The sequence below is a fragment of the Adiantum capillus-veneris genome, chromosome 13 (assembly GCF_014529385.1).
Source record: "Adiantum capillus-veneris isolate H3 chromosome 13, ASM1452938v2, whole genome shotgun sequence".
NCBI classification, from domain to species: domain Eukaryota; kingdom Viridiplantae; phylum Streptophyta; class Polypodiopsida; order Polypodiales; family Pteridaceae; genus Adiantum; species Adiantum capillus-veneris.
The window spans coordinates 50,640,955-50,656,172 of NC_140943.1; positions in this window are offsets into that span (position 1 = coordinate 50,640,955).

The window sequence follows — 15,218 nt, forward strand, 5'->3', positions numbered from 1 at the left end:
TTTCAAGAAACCAACATGGTTCTTTGTGTGCTTCCTTTTACACACACACACACACACACAGCCCACACATATTCTCTTCCTCTCAATATTCTCTTCACTCACATGCACACCCACACAGACACATAAACACACATAATCAAATACATACTCTTTCTCTCTCACACAAACATTTACACGGAATCCAAACTTTTCAATTATGGCTCTATCTATCCTATTTATGCAGGTACATCCATTGTGTTAAATAATATTCATGCATTGTATGTATAGACATATGAGGGATTGTGTGATTATTTTTCATGTGTAAAGGTTCTATGTACATACTTAAACGTACATACTTATAGGTAAAAACAAGAATGTAGACGATAGTGTAACTTTGAGTAGACTTACTTGTGAGTTTTGGTGAGGCTTATTCTTGCACTGAGTTTTCTTTTGTATCGTTTGGCTTCTTTCTACCCAATGTGTCTCAAACTGTGACTTCCATTTTTCTTTCTCAACAAAGGTCTTATGGCTTAGTGGCAAACACCTAGTGGGATAAAATGAGAAAAGAGCTAAACATAAAGAAAGACCATGTATCATATAAATTTCACCTAGGCTGCTAGTTGGCCCTAGGTTTTATGGTTCAGGTTCGGGTTGAAATTGAGATAGGACAAGTGGTGGACCTTGCTCTCATGTTTTAACATCTCCGTGAGGCATGGTCTCCTATGTTTTCTTCACAAGTGCTTATATGTTAAGGTTGGCTACGTGGTAGATCTCGGGTTTGAGTTTCACACTCTGCAAGAAACTTTAGATTTAGACGGTAAAATTTGAATTGGATCGTGGTAATTTGAATTCAGGCGAGAAAATTCAAATTGAAGCGGAAAAATTTGAGTTCAAGCGAGAAAATTTAAATTCGCATGGGAAAGTTTGAATTCACTTTGTTCAAAATTTAAATGAGGTGGATCTAGGAGACATCAGCCATTGCATCTACCTTCCAACACTTGGTTAGAATGGCCAAGTGGTGGATCTAAGGTCATGGGAAGAGTGCTTAGAATGGCCAAGTGGTGGATCTAGGGTCTAGCTATCCCACACACTTTATTTAAAATTGGAAGGTGGTGGATATACAAGACACCAACGAGTACATCCAGCTTTCAAGACCTCGCTAGAATGGCCAAGTGGTGGATCTAGGATATACCTTTTCAGACACTTTATTTGAAGTGTCAAGAATGCATCCACATTTCAAGACTTACTTAAACTGGCCAAGTGGTGGACCTTTAATGCACCCAACTTCAAGACATCATTAGAATGTCTAAGTGGTGGATCTTGGATACACCCACCTACTGATAGTGTTTTAGAGTGACCAAGTGGTGAATCTTGGATGCTCCCACCTCCCAAGACTTGGTTATCATGGGTGAGTGGTGGATGTTGGATGCATCCACCTTCAAAACTTCGTGAGGATGGCCAAGTGATCGATCTCGGACTTAGCTAGCCCACATATTTTGTTTAAAACTACAAGTGTTGTATGTAGGAGAAACCAACCATTGCATACACCTTGCAAGGCTTGGTTACAATGGCCAGGTGGTGAATCTTGGATGCAACTACATTCAAAACTTGGTTAGAATAGCTAGGTGGTGGACCTAAGGGCTACCTATCCGGAACAGTTGTTTTAAATGTGGAAGCTTGTAGATTTAGGAGACATCCACCATTGCATATTTTAGAACTTGGTTAGAATGGCCAAGTATTGGAGCTTGCATGCACTCACCTTCTAGGAGTTTCTTAGAATGGCCAAGTGATGGATATAATACCTACCTTTTTCACACACTTTATTTGACATTTCAAGATCAAAATGGTCAACTAGTAGATCTAGAGTCTACACATGCCACAAACTTTGTGTAGAATATGAAGAGTTATGATGGCGAGGTGCTGAATACACTTAACTTTAAGACATGGTTAGAATGGCCAAGTGGTGGATCACCCACCTATCAATACTTGGTTAGAATGACCAAGTGGTGGATGCAGAGTCTATGTTTTCTACAAACACTATTTAAAATTGATAGATGGTGGATGTAGGAGAAACAAACCATTACATCCATCTTGCAAGATTTGCTTAGAATGGTCAAGAGGTGGATCTTAATGGTAGCTACCTTAAAAACTTGGCTAGAATGGCCAGGTAAGGTCTACATATTTCACATATTTTGTTTAAAATGGTAAGTTGGTGGATGTAGGAGAAACCAACCATTACATCCACCTTGCAAGATTTGGTTAGAATGGCCAAGTGGTGAATCTTAATTGCAACCAACTTTAAAACTTGGCTAGAATGGCCAGGTGCCACCTTGCAAGACCTGGTTAGAATAGCCAAGTGGTGGATTTTGTATACAACCATCCTCAAGAATTAGCTAGAATTTCTAAGTGGTGGATCTAAGGTAGATTACCTTTCTCGAACACTTTGTTGAAAGTTGTAAGTTGGAGGATTTAAGAGATACCAACCATTGCCCCACCTTCCAAAACTTGGCTAAAATGACCAATGGTTGGATCTTGGATGTGCTCACCCACTAGGACTTGGTAAGAATGGCCCATTGGAATCTAAGGTCTACCTATTTCATAGATATTATTTGAAATTTTAAGGTGGTGGATCTATGAGACATCAAGTATTGGATCCATATTTCAAGCGTTGGTTATAATGGTCGAGTGATGGATCTTTGATGCACCTACTTTACAAACCTTAGTCTTAAAAACCCTCAGCTAGCTAGTCACTGGGCTAGTTGAGCCAAAAAAATAAAAATAATAAAAAAATAAAAGTATATTATGGCCTCTTTGTGTGTAAATATTTCATTGTATATATGGCCTAAATATAGGGATTTTTTATTATTATTTTGGTATTTTATTTAAATATTTCTACTTAGGTGTGTGTTTTATTAAACCTATGTACACCTTCTTTCATCCTCTTACACCATAATTATATTTTTTGTCAATATGTACATACTCTAACCTCATATTTTTCCTTTATACAAATCACTCCCACATTTTCACCCTCACCCTCGTGAAAACAAAAAATTGATTTCTACTTATTGGTTACATTTATTATATTATTTACTTGCATACCTTTTCCTCTTTCACCCAAAATAATTCAAGGAGGGACCATATTATATGATTCCAATATCTTTCCATATCCATAACTCCTCCATATTTTTATTATTATTTTTACTCATTATTCTAACACCATGTGCTCATTCAGCTAAAGTCCATGAATAGTCCATACACTAGTCCCACCATGTATATATTTCTTTATTCACCAATAATCCTCCTCCATGCATGGGTCAAGGGAAACTTGGATGCTTTGTATTATAATATGACAAAGGAGGGGCTCACTCTTGGATGCATTGTACAAATTCAACAAAGGAGGGGGCCACTAAAAGACTTTTGCAGCCATAAAAATAGGCTTTTTTGGTGAGAATTTTGGCACCTATCTCCACTCCGAATTTGGAGCAATGGTCAAAATAGAAAATGTAGCCCACGCTTTGAATAATCACCTCAAATTTTTTCATGCTTTTTGGGGCTACCAGCGCTGAGCTATGATTTTTTGAGTGGACCCCAGTCTGCCCACTTTTCTCACAAGTAGCCCTTAGTCTTCTCTCACCCTTCCACACACCTACTCACTCTTACACATCCCTCCCTCTCCTTCCCTCACTCAAACCTGCAATTTCCATGGCTTCTCCCACCCTCTTCACCATTACCCTTCTCTCTCATCCCTATAGTTCTTTTATGAACCTCTACATACATACACCCTCTCCATGTCTCTCTCTATTGCTTCTATGTTACAATTTCATTTACCTAAAATTCAGCATCTTAACCATGATAACTTCTGCAAATTGAGGATTTTTCATCAACAAATCCTCTATTCATCGTGGTGGTCAACCGTGGCGGCGGTGTAAAGAAGCGAAGCAGAAGAAGAAGACCAGCGGTCATTTTTTCCACAATCTACACAAGGGTGAGTTCAAGCTTCTTCAAAGCTTCACCATCTCAATGATTCTCTTTTAATTCACCCCTCTTCCTTCATCAAATCAACTCATCCTACCCATTGTAAATGTATCACTAACAATTCTAGTGATTATTACCACTAACAACTAACTTCTCTTGTAAAAATGCACCCACACTATCAACATATGGAGCTAGTAGGCAACCGCACAAGTAAACCAAATTCACTCACTCCCATGGAAGTTTCTCTCCTTTCACCACATCAATAATTCTCTTACTTGAGCCCACATCCATGTGACTCAAGAGAAAAGAGAGACCCCATTCTCATTTGAAATTCATAAAAATTCATAATCCTTGATCTTTCCTAATAAAATTGATTAGGCTTAATCCTAATCAAGGCTTCTAAAACCTATAAATAGAACCCATTCCTCCTTGTAAAAGACATCACTATACCATTGCACACTAGATTGAGCGTAGCACACGCCAGTTCTATCTTGGTTGTAAAGAGAGAGTAAGCTTTCTATACACCATCACTTTGGTGCATAGAAAAGCTTGAGCTAGTTTGAGTGAGTGCGAGTAGAAGATATTCTTCCTACCATTGTTGTATCTACCCCAACATCAATGAATTGGTAGTTTTGGGTGCAATTCATATCCAAAGGCTCATGCTTCTCCTCCAATTTGGCTTGGCAAACTCATTCAGCTTCATAAGGTGACTTGTTTCATTGAAGGTTGTTGTTTTGTTGCTTGTGATTCATTGGCTATTGTTTGGCTACCATTGTAAGAGGGTGGATGGTGAGAGGGCTCCCATAACCCTAAGACAATGTGCTAGTGATGCTATAACCAAATCTTGTCACTTGATTCCGCAAGCTCTAAGTTCCTTTTTGTGCAAAATATAAAGTTGAAGCTAAGTTGTACACCATCTCTCTCTCTCTCTCTCTCTCTCTCTCTCTCTCTCTCTCTCTCTCTCTCTCTCTCTCTCTCGTGTTTTAGTGTGTCAGAGTGTTCCATTGGTGTTAGGGTTAGTGTAAATTCCTTGCTTGTTTGTGGGTTGCTCTAACGTTTCTCCTCTTTTGCATCCTAGTTCGCTCTTAAACTAGGTGGTGCCCCTTGTGTAGTTGGGATTTGGCTGTGGGTTTGTTGTTTTGGTTTGTGTTGTGTTTTGCCCCAGCCCCATTGAGCAGCACGGGAGCCTTGAAGGGTGTCTAAAGGTTGCTCTTCTTGTTGCCCGCCCCGGACCGCCTCAATTTTGGTGCCCCCACTGAGGATAGGCTTGTGTATGTTTTGTGAAGGCTCAACCTTTAGCATAATCAAGTAGCTTGCATGAATCACGAGAATTTGTATGATCTCTTCATTCCATTGCAAGGCAAAAGGTACACATAATTGTTAGTACTAAGTTGCAATTTCAGCGAGTAATTCGTAGAATTTTAGGTCCTCTTAGGTTGGTAGAGATAAACGCATCAGTAAATCCTTTTATTTTGCCTCTCATTAGGTACGACCTTAGTTTGGACGTCAATATTTTTGTTTTGTTTTAAGAATTAGGTCATGCATAGACCATGGATAATGGCCCAGGAATACAGGTTTTTCCCTTTCATTTCACTCCACACATTAGAGTAAACATTGCAATTAGTAGAAAAATCCATTTTCAACAACGTATGGTATTCATGTTTGGTGCCCAAAGAGTAGGAGAAATTCTCGCATCACCAAACCCTGTCATTCTATCTCTTATTGATTATCATAGGTCATTTGATGTGAATATTTTTATTTTGTTGTAGAATAGATTGCAATTTAGAAAATATTATTGTGTAAATCTTTTAAAGAAAGAAAAAACAAAAACGCGTCACTTTGAAATCAATTCAATGGAGAGCCAACGCCAAATGTCTGGATATCCTCTTTTCTTTGGAGAGCCTGGAGAGGATGCAGAATTATTTCTAGCGAATTTCAAGATGTCTTGCCGTATCAAGAGGATAGTAACTGATCAAGAACGTGTAGAAATGTTTGAGGTGGTCCTTAGGAAAGATGCTAGCACTTGGTTTGACCCTTTGCCTGAGGAAGTTAAAGGGAATTACACGGAATTTTTGAATCGTTTCAAAAAATACTTCTTTGATCCCCAAAACACTCAAAAACTATGGCAAGACATTGTTTCTCATAAGCAAAAAGACTTAGATGACTACTACTTGTACAAGCAAGAGTTCCTACGTCTTTGGGCTCTATGGATACAAAATGTTGCTAACCGTGGTGATGGTGCAGAATTTATAAAGAAGGAGAGGTTCATAGCGGGACTCTCTCCTGACCTTAAGGTAAAAGTTGAGGCGGGTGCACCTGCTACCTTTGATGCAGCTGAAACTAGGGCTGCTGAGAAATATAGGAAACTCAAGTGCTTAAGGGGGGAGGTTCCAATAGAAGATATTAGACCCAAAGGTAAGTCACAAGCATCAACATCTAAGGAGCTTCCTAAGGTAACGGCGGAAGTGATTGAGCAGTTAAATGAATCTTTAAGCAGCTTGTCAATTCACCTTGCACAAGCTGTAGGTCCAAAGGGACAAGCAAAGAAGTCTGAAGAGCGAGACCCACGACCTAGGAGAGTCTTGCAATGTTGGAATTGCGGTGAGTCTGGACATGGGATGTATAATTGTCCTTGGCCCCGTGGGGAGCCAGGGAGACCTAACTTGAATTACCCAGTGATGAATGCAGGTGAAGGAACTAGTCAGCAACCACGGCTTATACAAAGGCCAAATGGAGCAAGACCACCTCCACAAGGAGTGGAAGGAGTTCCACCTTTGCCAGACCCAAACGTGCATGTGGTAGAGGTGACAAATTCAAGAGAGGTTGACATGGAAGCAAATGGCATTAAGCGTGGCCGAGGGAAAGGTAAGGAGAAAGAAGGAGTTACATCACAAAGTGACCATGGACGAGAAAACAAGGCAAAGGAGACCAAGGGAGCCAAGAGGACTCCACGTCGTATCAACCTCCAAGACTTTCCTCTTGGACATGGAATGGCTCCATACAACCTGTTGGAAGACATGAGAGGTAAGGGTCCTGATATCTCATGGCCTCAATTTCTTGCATTATGTCCACAAGTTAGGAGGGATTTAATAAGGGCAGTTAGCACTAGGAGAAAGGTAAAAGAGAGTGTGCCTGTTGTAAAAATTGCACAAGCTGAAATGAATGAGGACATTACACCTGTGCTAGATTGTTACATAAAAGGGAGATTGGTTAGGACAGGTCTAGTGGATGGGGGTGGACAAATTTGCATCATGACAGAGGGACTCATGCAAAAACTAGGCATGCACATCCATGAGACACCTGAAATTAAGGTCAAGATGGCAAACAATATCAAGGCTAGGTGCGTAGGCATTTGTAAAAATGTTTTTGTGGAGGCCTTTGGCATTAAGAAGGCAGTGGATTTCTATGTCATGTCTACCAAAGGAAATGGTTACCCATTTATCCTAGGGAGACCATGGCTAATGAAAATGGGAGCTTTGCAGGATTGGGAGAGTGGAAAGCTAATTTGCAGGAACGACAATCATAAGAAGGTTGTCTTTGACATGAAGGAGCAACGCCAAGAGGAGCTCGATGAAGAATCATCTCAAAGTGAGACGGAAGAAGGTTTGACCGATAACACTTCAGAAGAAGAAAGTAGCGGCAGCATTACTGAAGAGGAGTCTTCCATCGAAGTCATGGGGGTAAGGTTTAAGCCAACCAACCAAGAGACCTCTTGTCAAGGTTTGGAGGAGGTAGGTTCCCAAGAGAACCAAAAAGTGGAAGATGAAAGAATGCTAGAAGATGCTGTTCAACACAAAATTGAGTTGAAGCCAGAGGCCACACCTAAGGCTCAGAAGCTACGAAGGCTAGGAGTCATCAAGGAGCAGGCTTTACTCAAGGAGGTAAGAAAGCTTCTAGCAGCAGGTTTCATTTATCCAGTGGAGAATTCAGAGTGGGTCTCTCCCGTTGTTGTCACTCCTAAGAAAAACAGAAAGTGGAGGGTGTGTGTGGATTACCGTCCACTCAATGAGGCAACAAAAAGAGATCACTTTTCCCTCCCATTTTAGGATGAGATACTAAATGAGGTAGCTGGTCATGAGAAGTACACTGTGTGTGATGGCAACTCAGGCTACTTTCAAATAGGTATCGCATTGGAAGATCAATTGAAAACAACCTTTATCACTCCTTGGGGTTGTTATGCTTTTAGAGTCATGCCATTTGGTCTGACAAATGCTCCTGCAACATTCCAACGTTTCATGAACATGGTGTTTCAAGCATTCTTTGGAAAGTCAATTAGGGTGTTCATTGATGATTTCTGCATTTATAGCTCAAAATCATTGCATCTACAAAGGGTAGAAGAAGGTTTAAAGAAGCTCTACGACATGGGAGGTCAACTCAACCCCGACAAGTGCCACATAGGTGAGGATGAAGTGATCTTTCTCGGTCACAAGGTTTCCTATAAAGGCATTGAGGTGGATCCTTAAAGGCAAAGGCTCTTATTGAGCTCCCATCACCGAAGAGTCTTAAGAAGGTCATCTCTTTCATGCAGAAGGTGAAGTATATGTCACGCTTCATTCACTTAGCCTCGGAGTTGATTCATCCTTTGCAAAAGTTGACACAACAAGTAGAATTTGCATGGTCTGATGAGCTTGAAGAGTATTTCTGTAACATTAAAGTCATTTTGTCAGAGCTACCAACACTCATGCCTCCTTGTTGGGAGTACACATTCTTTGTTAGCTCTAGTGTTGGAAGGGAAACAATTGGTGTTGTGTTGCTACAACGAGATCCCCACAGTACAAGGATGCGACCCATCTACTTTGCTAGTAGGGTCATGAATGCTTTGGAGAGAGACTACACAGAAGCAGAACTCATGATGCTTTCTCTCATGTTTGCGGTGAGAAAGTTTAGATCCTACCTGCTACCAAAACCTTTTGTAATTCTCACTGCAGAAAATTTGTTCCCTTGGGTGTCATCTCAAATGAATCTTAGTACTAGGATCTCAAAGTGGATTATAGAGTTGCAAGAGTTCCAATACTCTTTCAAGGTAGAAGATAGTGTGCGTGCACAATTGGCAGGGATTCTCACTTATAGGGTACATGAGAAGGAAATTAAGGTGCCTCAAGTAAAGACCCTACCATTGCCACCACCAAAAAGTATTCCCAATGCTTTTACCTTGTTCTTTGATGGAGCTTTTCGACGAGCCACAGGGAAAGCAGGGGGAGGGCTAGTGTTGCTCAACCCAAGTGGAGAGGTGGTCATGAAAGAGAAGGTCAATCTACCAGGTTCAACTAGCAACAATGAAGCAGAATACGACACACTACTTCATGGTTTGAAGATGTGCATTGGCCAAGGGATAAAACGTCTCATGGTAAAGGGAGATGCACTTCTCATTGTTAAACAGATTTTAGGCATTTGGGCATGCAAGAATGAAAGCTTAAGGACAAAAGTTCATGCCATTCGTAAGATGTTAAATCAGTTTGAAGAAGTGCAACTATATCATATTCCGAGGAAACAAAATGAAGATGCCGATTTACTTGCACAACAAGTAGTTACATGTGTTGAGAGAGAAGTGCAGGTCATCATGGTGGCAGCAGCTGTCAAGCAACCGAGATACCAGGGATTGGAGTCATTGGCTCCCATTATTGGCTACATTTTGGAGGGTGAGTTTCCACAAGACTTCACGAAGGCTCAGAAGAGGAGACTCATGAAGAAGGCAAGTTTCTATCTCTTCCTAGAAGGCTCCCTCTATCAAAAGGGAAGGATCAAGTGTGCAGAAGAGTACCAACTATCGAGGAAATTCCAGCCATTCTAAAAGGTTTGCATGAAGAGGCATGTGGTGGTCATTTTGCCCAAGAATCAACTGTGAAGAAGATTTTGCTTGCGGGGTATGTTTGGCCAAGCTTGCATGTGGATGTTCAACATTGGTGTAAAAGCTGTCACAATTGTCAGATAAATGGAAATAGAAGGTTGGTGCATGGCCCGAGGCAAATAGTTCTTGAAAATGGACCCTTTGAAAAGTGGGGCATTGATGCTATGGGTCCTCTGCCTAGGACAAAAAATAGTAAACTCTACATTCTAGTGGCTGTAGACTATATGACTAGGTGGGTGGAAGCTCAAAGTGTGACAAGAGTGAATGAGAGGACAGTTAGCAAGTTTGTGTACAATCACATTTGTTGCAGATTTGGCACACCTTTGGAGATTGTTTTTGATAATGGTCCAGGGTTTAGGAAGGGCTTGCTCACAGAAGTTTGTGAAGAGCTTCACATTCTATATCGTCATAGCACACCATACTACCCACAGTCAAATGGTTTGGTGGAGAAGGCTAATGGTGTCATTGCATTAATCATTAGAAAGATGGTGCAAAACAAGACAAAATTATGGGATGACTTCTTGGATGGTGCCTTGTGGGCATATCGAACCACATATAGGGAAGCCACGGAGTTCACACCATTTCACTTGGTCTATGGTCAAGAGGCTTTGCAGCCTATCGAGCTCAACATTCCAACAATGCGACTTCATGGCAAAGGAGCACAAGATGATCAAGAGGTATGGATGGATCTACTTCTTACGTTAGTGGAGCTTGAGTGGAAAAGAGAAGCAACATATGAGTGCTACAAGAGGAAAGCCACACAAGCGAAAGAAACGCACGACAAGAAACTGAAGGACAAAGGCATCAAGGAAGGAGAGCTTGTGCTAAGGTATGACAATCGACTTGACAATCGTTTTGATGCCAAGTTTGAAACTAGATGGCAAGGGCCATACATAGTCAAGAAGGCTTTCAATTCTAATTACTATCAGCTTATGGACTTGAATGGTAAAGAGCACTCCAGGAAGGTAAACGGGTATCGCTTGAAGCCCTATTTGAGTCGCCTTCTACCAAAGGATCTACCAAAGATCTGTCCAAAGGCCGCTGTCTCATGTAAGTATTGTTACATGAAGCATGAGTGTAACTCCAGCCAAAATTCTGCGGGGCCAAACAATGAAGATCTCGTCAAGGACTCTGAAGCACTCTCTTTGGAAAAGATGCTCTATGATGGTACATGAGTATACCATCATCCTGGGGGAGGGCTAATGATAGCCGTTTTTCGGCTCTCCATAATTGCCATAGTAAGTTACTCCACCCTACCAAATTCACCCAAACGCTATGGCTATCCCTACCATTTCATTGTACATAGGCGTGTGTGAGTTAGGGGGTTTTTCCCATATCTTCTTAAAAACCCTCAGCTAGCTAGTCACTGGGCTAGTTGAGCCAAAAAAATAAAAATAATAAAAAAATAAAAGTATATTATGGCCTCTTTGTGTGTAAATATTCATTGTATATATGGCCTAAATATAGGGATTTTTTATTATTATTTTGGTATTTTATTTAAATATTTCTACTTAGGTGTGTGTTTTATTAAACCTATGTACACCTTCTTTCATCCTCTTACACCATAATTATATTTTTGCCAATATGTACATACTCTAACCTCATATTTTTCCTTTATACAAATCACTCCCACATTTTCACCCTCACCCTCGTGAAAACAAAAAATTGATTTCTACTCATTGGTTACGTTTATTATATTATTTACTTGCATATCTTTTCCTCTTTCACCCAAAATAATTCAAGGAGGGACCATATCATATGATTCCAATATCTTTCCATATCCATAACTCCTCCATATTTTTATTATTATTTTTACTCATTATTCTAACACCATGTGCTCATTCAGCTAAAGTCCATGAATAGTCCATACACTAGTCCCACCATGTATATATTTCTTTATTCACCAATAATCCTCCTCCATGCATGGGTCAAGGGCAACTTGGATGCTTTGTATTATAATATGACAAAGGAGGGGCTCACTCTTGGATGCATTGTACAAATTCAACAAAGGAGGGGGCCACTAAAAGACTTTTGCAAGCATAAAAACAGGCTTTTTTCGTGAGAATTTTGGCACCTATCTCCACTTTGAATTTGGAGCGATGGTCAAAAGAGAAAATGTAGCCCACGCTTTGAATAATCACCTCAAATGTTTTCATGCTTTTTGGGGCTACCAGCGCTGAGCTATGATTTTTTGAGTGGACCCCAGTCTGCCCACTTTTCTCACAAGTAGCCCTTAGTCTTCTCTCACCCTTCCACACACCTACTCACTCTTACACATCCCTCCCTCTCCTTCCCTCACTCAAACCTGCAATTTCCATGGCTTCTCCCACCCTCTTCACCATTACCCTTCTCTCTCATCCCTATAGTTCTTTTATGAACCTCTACATACATACACCCTCTCCATGTCTCTCTCTATTGCTTCTATGTTACAATTTCATTTACCTCTCCTAAAAATATCTAAAATTCAGCATCTTAACCATGATAACTTTTGCAAATTGAGGATTTTTCATCAACAAATCCTCTTTTCATCGTGGTGGTCAACCGTGGCGGCGGCGTAAAGAAGCGAAGCAGAAGAAGAAGACCAGCGGTCATTTTTTCCACAATCTACACAAGGGTGAGTTCAAGCTTCTTCAAAGCTTTACCATCTCAATGATTCTCTTTTAATTCACCCCTCTTCCTTCATCAAATCAACTCATCCTACCCATTGTAAATGTATCACTAACAATTCAAGTGATTATTACCACTAACAACTAACTTCTCTTGTAAAAATGCACCCACACTATCAACATATGGAGTAGGCAACCGCACAAGTAAACCAAATTCACTCACTCCCATGGAAGTTTCTCTCCTTTCACCACATCAATAATTCTCTTACTTGAGCCCACATCCATGTGACTCAAGAGAAAAGAGAGACCCCATTCTCATTTGAAATTCATAAAAATTCATAATCCTTGATCTTTCCTAATAAAATTGATTAGGCTTAATCCTAATCAAGGCTTCTAAAACCTATAAATAGAACCCATTCCTCCTTGTAAAAGACATCACTATGCCATTGCACACTAGATTGAGTGTAGCACACGCCAGTTCTATCTTGGTTGTAAAGAGAGAGTAAGCTTTCTATACACCATCACTTTGGTGCATAGAAAAGCTTGAGCTAGTTTGAGTGAGTGCGAGTAGAAGATATTCTTCCTACCATTGTTGTATCTATCCCAACATCAATGAATTGGTAGTTTTGGGTGCAATTCATGTCCAAAGGCTCATGCTTCTCCTCCAATTTGGCTTGGCAAACTCATTCAGCTTCATAAGGTGACTTGTTTCATTGAAGGTTGTTGTTTTGTTGCTTGTGATTCATTGGCTATTGTTTGGCTACCATTGTAAGAGGGTGGATGGTGAGAGGGCTCCCATAACCCTAAGACAATGTGCTAGTGATGCTATAACCAAATCTTGTCACTTGATTCCGCAAGCTCTAAGTTCCTTTTTGTGCAAAATATAAAGTTGAAGCTAAGTTGTACACCATCTCTCTCTCTCTCTCTCTCTCTCTCTCTCTCTCTCTCTCGTGTTTTAGTGTGTGAGAGTGTTCCATTGGTGTTAGGGTTAGTGTAAATTCCTTGCTTGTTTGTGGGTTGCTCTAACGTTTCTCCTCTTTTGCGTCCTAGTTCGCTCTTAAACTAGGTGGTGCCCCTTGTGTAGTTGGGATTTGGCTGTGGGTTTGTTGTTTTGGTTTGTGTTGTGTTTTGCCCCAGCCCCATTGAGCAGCACGGGAGCCTTGAAGGGTGTCTAGGGATTGCTCTTCTTGTTGCCCGCCTCGGACCGCCTCAATGGCCAAGTGGTGGATCTAGGATCTACTCATCCCACAAACTTTGTGTAAAATTATAAGTGTTATGATGGCCAAATATTGAATGCACCTAACTTTAAGACATGGTTAGAATGACCAAGTGGTGGATCTACGGTCTACACCCACCTACCAAGACTTGGTTAGAATGGTCAAGTGGTCGATCTATAGTCTATCTATCCTATAAACACTATTTAAAATTGATAGATGGTGGACACAGAAGAAACCAACCATTGCATCCACCTTACAAGATTTCGCTAGAATGGCCAAGTGGTGGATCTAAATTACAACCACCTTCAAAGCTTGGTTAGAATGACCAAGTGGTGGATCTAAGGTTTGTATATAGCACACACTTTGTTTTAAATGGGAAGTTGGTGGATGTAGGAGAAACCAACCATTGCATCCACCTTGCAAGACCTGGTGAGAATGGCCAAGTGGTGGATTTTGGATGCACCCACCTTTAAGAATTGGCTGGAATGGCTAGGTGATGAATCTAAGGTCTACCTTACTCACACACTATTGAAAGCTGTAAATAGGAGAACTTAGGAGACACCAACCATTGCACCCACCTTTAAGAATTGGCTGGAATGGCTAGGTGATGAATCTAAGGTCTACCTTACTCACACATTGTTGTAAGCTATAAATAAGAGAGCTTAGGAGACACCAACCATTGCACCCACCTTCCAAAACTTGGCTAGAATGGCCAAGTGTTGGATTTTGGGTGCATTGTTAAGAGATAGATCGAACAAGCGTCCACCTGGTCGGACACGTAGCCGGACACCACATTTGTAGTTTATTATTTTTTCAAGCTAATGTAGTGGTACTCTATGTAAATCCTAATTCCAGAGCAGCACGATCAATTCCCTGAGTTATAATTCTCTTAAGACAATTGTAAAGATACATGTGAGCCGACCACTAGCCATTTAGAAATCCCTGTGTATAAAGGTCAATAAAATGAAATGTGAAAGGAGGCTTATTTTTAGAAGAAGAAAGAGCTCTGCTGTACGTACACTCAAGCTACAAAGCTGCTCCAACTTGTAATCATCGCAACTATTGATTGGGTAATCAATTTTCAATTCTGAAAAGTGCAGTGTGTTCTCTCTCTTTGCTCTTTCATTCAAGTGTAAGCATTGTCAATTTTTTTGAGGTTCATGACAACACGTTAGTGAGCCTAATCTTCAAATTTGAGTTCTTAAATCACTGTTTTTAGTCGTTTTAACCATAAGAGAGTGTTCTTAGATCATAGGCGACATTTTTGGATAGTTCTGTTGCAGTTTTCATGACCTTTTTCATGATGGATTGTGATTTTGGTACCTTGTTAAACTTGATAGGATAGTGCCCCTAAGTGTCCTAAACCTCCTCTTAAAGTTTCATTGCATTTAGAGTCCGTTCGAGTGTCGAAATGGCATGTTGACCTAGAGCTGTGAGAAAGGACATAGACAGATTTCCCTGATCATTGAGTGTTGGTTTGCTTGTAGAGTTCTTGTGTTTGCTTGTTAAGGTTCACTTCTTGAGATTGATGATCTCCAAGAGTCTCTGTGTCCCATCTGATTCACTTCCCTGAGTATTGATGTTATATTAGTG